The sequence below is a fragment of the Pan troglodytes genome, chromosome 20 (assembly GCF_028858775.2).
Source record: "Pan troglodytes isolate AG18354 chromosome 20, NHGRI_mPanTro3-v2.0_pri, whole genome shotgun sequence".
Taxonomy (NCBI): domain Eukaryota; kingdom Metazoa; phylum Chordata; class Mammalia; order Primates; family Hominidae; genus Pan; species Pan troglodytes.
The window spans coordinates 10,233,622-10,239,621 of NC_072418.2; the positions used below are offsets into that span (position 1 = coordinate 10,233,622).

Genomic DNA, 6,000 nt, shown 5'->3' on the forward strand with positions numbered 1-6,000 from the left:
CACACTGGGGCCTATTGCAGGGTGGAGAGTGAGGAGGGAGAGGATCAGGAAAAGTAACTAATAATCTGTACATGTCATATGTTCACCTGTATAACAAATCTGCACATCCCACACATATACCCCCGAACTTAAAGTTTAAAAAAAATCACATCATTACTCTTTAAAAAAAAAAAAAAGAAAGAAAGAAAGAAAAAGAAAAAGGGTTGTCACTTCTGCCTTCATCTGCTCCCTCTAACCCTCTGATGGCTGCCTCACCTGCCACCACTTTCCTGAAATGACCAAGGAGAGTAACTACCGTTCCTTTGTGAAAGCCAACCAGACTTGTTTCTATCTTGTTTCCACTCATTAATGGGGTGGCCACTCCCTACCTCCTCCTTGAAACTCCTCTCTCCCAAGACTTCCCTGATGGCCTCACCTCCTGGTTCTCCTCCTGTCTGCCTGACCGCTCCTTCTCCATCTCCTTCATGGGCTCCTCTTCTGCCTGACCTCGAAATGTGCCTGTCATTTACAAGTCTTTACTATCCAGATTCACTCCTGCTACTGGGAAGGCAAGAAGGAAGGACAGTCACAGCTGGACTGTCTTTCAAGTTTCTCCAGAGCTGGAGTCAGTGAGGCTACACTGGGTAGCAAAGTCAGAGGAAGGAGCCAAGGCAGGAACTAAGTGAGAAACCAACCAAGTTCCAATCAGCCAAGAGTGAAAGTCCAAACTGGTTGTAGAAACTAAATGGCCATGGCTGGGTGCAGCGGCTCATGCCTGTAATCCCAGCACTTTGGGAGGCCAAGGCGAGTGGATCTCTTGAGTTTGGGAGTTTGAGACCAGTCTGGGGAACATGGTGAAACCTCATCTCTACTAAAAATACAAAAATTAGCTAGGCATGGTGGTGCATGCCTGTAGTTCCAGCTACTCAGGAGGCTGAGGTGGAAGGATGACTTGAGCCTGGGAGGTGGAGGTTGCAGCAAGCTAAGATTGTGCCACTGTACTCGAGCCTGTGTGACACCATGAGGCCCTGTCTCAAAAAAAAAGAAAAAAGAAAGAAACTAAATGGCCACAAGGTAGGGTATGGAGACAACCAGGGTGAGCCCATAAAACTATCTGGGCCTGGTGCCTTTCTTCTTACTAGATCTCTAATTACCTTCTTTTCAGCTGTTTTCAAATTGCCAAAGCATCCACAAAGTTGCCAGATCTAGTCAGCCTGAAAGCTGACCACAGATGGGCTCCTATAATATCTAATCTGTTCAGGTTTCCTATTTCAGATGATTTGTATCACTCTGTGATTAATTTCCAAATTATTACTATGTTTGTTTCAACTCCACCTCCCCCCACCCCACACCTAATAGTTATTGATTGCCACAAACAAATTGCCACAAATGGCCCAGCTTAAACAACATACATTTATTATTTTATAGTTTTTATGGGTCAGGAATCTGGGCATGACTTGCCTGCATCCTTTGCCTGGGGTATCTCATAAGACTGCAATCAAGGAGATGGCCAGGATTAAGGTTTCATCTGAAGGCTCAACTGGGGAAGGATTCACTTCCTAGCTCACTCATGTGACTGTTGGCAGAATCAGTTCCTTTTGTGCTGTTGGGCAAATTATCTCAGTTCCTAGCTGGCTGTTGGCCAGAGGACACCCTCAGCTTATTGCCACATGGGGTTCTCCAACATAGCAACTTGCTTCATCAAAGCCATCAAGGGGAAAAGTCTGCTAGCAAGATAGAAGTCAGAATATTTTGGAATATAATCTCAGAAGTGACAGTTTCTCAATGATGAAGTATTCTATTGGTTAGAAGCAAGATAATCACCAGTAGAGGATCACAGAAGGCCATGAATACTAGGAGGTGGGGACCATTTCAGAAGCTACTTACTACACCCCACCAGAATATAAATATATAAGTTCTATTAGAGCAGGAACACTTTGGTTCATGTTAACCATCACTTCTCCAGTGTTTTAATGAGTGAATGGAGGCTGGGCATAGTGGCTCACACCTGTAATCCCAGCACTTTGGGAGGCTGAGGCAGGTGGATCACCTGAGGTCAGGAGTTCAAGACCAGCCTGGGCAACATGGTGAAACCCTGTCTCTATTAAAAATACAAAAATTAGCCAGACATGGTGGCGTGCACCTGTAATCCCAGCTACTCAGGAGGCTGAGACACAAGAATCACTTGAACCTAGGAGGCAGAGGTTGCAGTGAGCTGAGATCATGCCATTACACTCCAGCCTGTGTGACAGAGTGAGACTCTGTCTCAAAAAACAAACTGAAAAAAGAGTGAATGGCATATAGTAGGTGATAAATTAATATTGGTAAAATGAAAGATTCAATGGGGTAAGCTATGTGGTCTTAGAGTGGAATAGCTAGAGATTGCTTCAATTCAATAATTTTTTATTACGTTCAGGAATTCTATTCACAGAATAGTCAAGGAGCAGTGGATGGGTGTAATTGTCATGACAGGTAAAACCAGGGGTGATAAACTGTGGGGTGAACACAGACATAGAAGAGTCACTGGATAAATCTGCTGGCTTGCATCACTGTGTAGGGGTCCTGGATGTGGTCAGCCAATATTAGGCTTAGTGAGTATGCTTGTAGGCATACACCTACAAGGATGTATCAGTTAGCTATTGCTGCATAACAAAATGCTCCCAAAATTAATGGCTTGGGCTAATAATTTATTTGGTACATGATTGTGTGGTTCACCAATTTGGGTCAGATTCAGCTGGAAAGTTCTTCTGGGTATAGCTGGGCTCATTTATGCATCTGTGGTCAGCTGATGGATTGGCTAAATCTGGCTACTCTTGAATGCTTTGGCAACTTGAAAATGTAGCTGAAAATACTTTAACAAAGCTCTTCTTGAGAGGCAAACTCACTATCCCCTCCCCTTGAATCTGAGCAGGCTTGGATTGCTTCAACCAATAGAGTAGAGCAGAAGTGATATTATATAACCTCCAAGGCTAGATCATAACACATCATGCAAGCTTCTGTCTTGTTTGCAGGAAGATTCACTTCCAGAGCCTTGAGACAACATGTAAAAAGTTCAACTACCCTGAGACTGCAGTGATGGAGATGTCATGTGGAGAGACCACATGGAAAGTCCCTGAAGCTACAGGAGGAGAGGGAGAGAGAGAGAGAAAGAGATCGATCCCCCAAGAGACTTCCATCATTTGAGTCATCCCAGCCCAGGAACCAGACATGTGAATGAAGAAGCTACCTGATAATCCCAGCCACCAGATACCAGCTCCCAGCCACTGGAGGCACTCCCCCACTCTTCAAGTCTCCCCACCTTAAGCCCTAGATGTCATGGATCAGAGACAAACCATCCCCACTATGCCCTGTCCAAACTTCAGACCCACAAAAACCATGAGCATATTAAAAATGATTGCTGTTTTATGCCACTGAGTTCTCGGATGGTTTCTCACACAGCAATAGAAAACTGGAACACGGCTGGGTGCAGTGGCTCATGACTGTAATCCTGGCACTTTGGGAGGCTGAGACAGGTGGATCACCTGAGGTCAGGAATTCAAGACCAGCCTGGCCAACATGGTGAAACCCCATCTCTACTAAAAAAAAATACAAAAAATTAGCCAGGCGTGGTGGCGTGAGCCTGTAATCCCAGCTACTTGGGAGGCTGAGGCAGGAGAATTGCTTGAACCCGGGAGGCAGAGATGGCATTGAGCCAAGACCACACCATGGCACTCTAGCCTGGGCAATGAGATAGAAGCTGCATCTGAAAAAAAAAAAGAAAGAAAGAAAGAAAAAAGAAAAGAAGAAAGGAAACTGGAACAGATAACCTCACTCACAGCTGGAGGTTGGTCGGCTGACAGTTTAGGCCATGAGGGTGACTGAGCCATGTGCCTCTCACCTTTCAGGCTACCTCTGGCTTGTTCACATGATGGTTAAGAGTGGCAAGATCAGTGCAAAATGACAAAGTAGGCAGTTCCAAGCCCGCGTTCCCCACAGAAACATCAAAAAACAAGCAGAAACTGTCAGATACAACTTTGTCAGAACTCTGGGAAACAGTCAAAGGTTTACGGTAGTCCAGTGAATGCTGAATCAAGAAGAAAGACAACTTCAAAACGATCAAAAGCTTTTGATATTTCGACTTGCCTTTGCCCCACTTGCCACTGCCCTCCCTTGTGTGACAGCAGTAGTGGGAAGAGGGAAGCCCACACTCCCAGCATGAGACTCTCGTTCCTCCTTCCAGAGGGAGCAGAGCAGACTTTATTTGTAGATGATAGTGTATGTCCGCTCTAAGCTGTCTGGGATCCACCTGAAGGACAAGGTGCTCATCTCTGGTTTTCCTGCCTCGGAACTCAGGCTGGAAAAGTGGTGGCACTGCTCAGAAACACTGCAAGCCAAACTAACAAACCACAGATGTCTGTTCCAAAGATTACAATCAAAACACACAATAGACGGCCTAAGGCTCAGGAGCAAAAGCTGGGGAGACTTTCCTGGGGAAATTAGAAGCACCTGCATGTATAGGGGGATTTATAAACACAGGGTTATGCCAACAGCAAGATGCATGCTCAGAAAAGACCTGAGAAGACCCTAAGTTATGCTCAGCTGATCCCTAGGCTCAGGGCAAGCCGGGTTAAATGTTGAAAGAGTGCTCCAGCACAGGGCCAATCTGCAAAGACTGAGCGAGGGAAAGATTTTTTGTTTGGTTGGTTTGCTTGCTTTTTTAGCTCCTGGTGTTCAAGAAAATCTGTCAAAACACTAGCTGAACACAAGCTAAGGAATAGAGACTTCGGTGACCACATGCGACAAGTAATATAGTCTTTGCAAGAATAGTTTTGCAAAGTCATTAAGCCAAAACTACTACGGTTTTTAACAATAAAACAAACAACAAACCAGCAAACCCTGGGACAGTGGGAGAATCTGACATCCAAATTTATCACATTACAAATATTCAAATGTCCAGTTTTTAACAAGAAAAATCACAAGGTATAAAGAGAAAAAGGAAATTATGGCCCATTGAAAGGGCAAAAAAAATAGCAAATTGACAGGAATTATTCCTGAGAAAGTCCAGATCTGAGACTTACTAGACAAAGACTTTAAAACAATTGTCTTAAATATGCTCAAAGAGCTAAGGGAAAACATGGACAAAAATCTAAAGGAAACCAGGTAAACAATGTATGAATAAAATGAGACTATCAATAAAAAAATGGCCAGGCGTGGTGGCTCACGCCTATAATCCCAGCACTTTAGGAGGCTGAGTTGGGTGGATCACTTGAGGTCAGGAGTTCGAGACCAGCCTGGCCAACGTGGGGAAACCTCATCTCTACTGAAAATATAAAAATTAGCCGTCACTGTGGCAGGCACCTGTAATCCCAGCTACTCAGGAGGCTGAGAGAGGAGAATCACTTGAACACAAGAGGCGGAGGCTGCAGTGAGCTGAGATTGCGCTACTGCACTCCAGCCTGAGTGACAGAGTGAGACCCTGTCTCAAAAAAAAAAGAAAAAGAAAAAAAAGTATGAAGGCCAGAAGACAGTGTGATGACATACTTAAATTGCTGAAAGAAAAAAAATCAACCAATAATTCAACATCTTTCAAAACTCTTTCAGGCCAGGCGCATTGGCTCACACCTGTAATCCCAGCACTTTGGGAGGCCAAGGCGGGAGGATGACCTGAGGTCAGGAGTTCGAGACCAACCTGACCAACGTGGAGAAACCCCATCTCTACTAAAAATACAAAAACTAGCTGGGCATGGTGGCACACGCCTGCAGTCCCAGCTACTCGAGAGGCTGAGGCAGGAGAATCACTTGAACCCAGGAGGCAAAGGCTGCAGTGAGCCAAGATTGCGCCACTAAACTCCAGCCTGGGCAACAGAGTGAGACTCTGTCTCAAAAAAAAAAAAGAAAAAAAAAAAACATTTTGGCAGAATAATTTTTTTTTTTTTTTTTGAGACAGAGTTTCCCTCTTTTTGCCCAGGCTGGAGTGCAATGGTGTGATGTCAGCTCACTGCAACCTCCGCCTCCCAGGTTCAAGCAATTCTCCTGCCTCAG

The 6,000-nt window shown here is 44.8% G+C and overlaps 1 protein-coding gene across 1 annotated transcript in view; it reads left to right on the forward strand.

The window, feature by feature from the left end:
• Window positions 1-5,480, forward strand: part of LOC468699 (uncharacterized) — a 38,557-nt gene extending 33,077 nt beyond the window's left edge. The window contains exon 6 of the transcript XR_010153522.1: window positions 2,991-5,480. The gene's annotated coding sequence lies outside the window, so the exon portion shown is untranslated. The remainder of the gene's footprint in view (window positions 1-2,990) is intronic.
• Window positions 5,481-6,000: the final 520 nt, after the last annotated feature.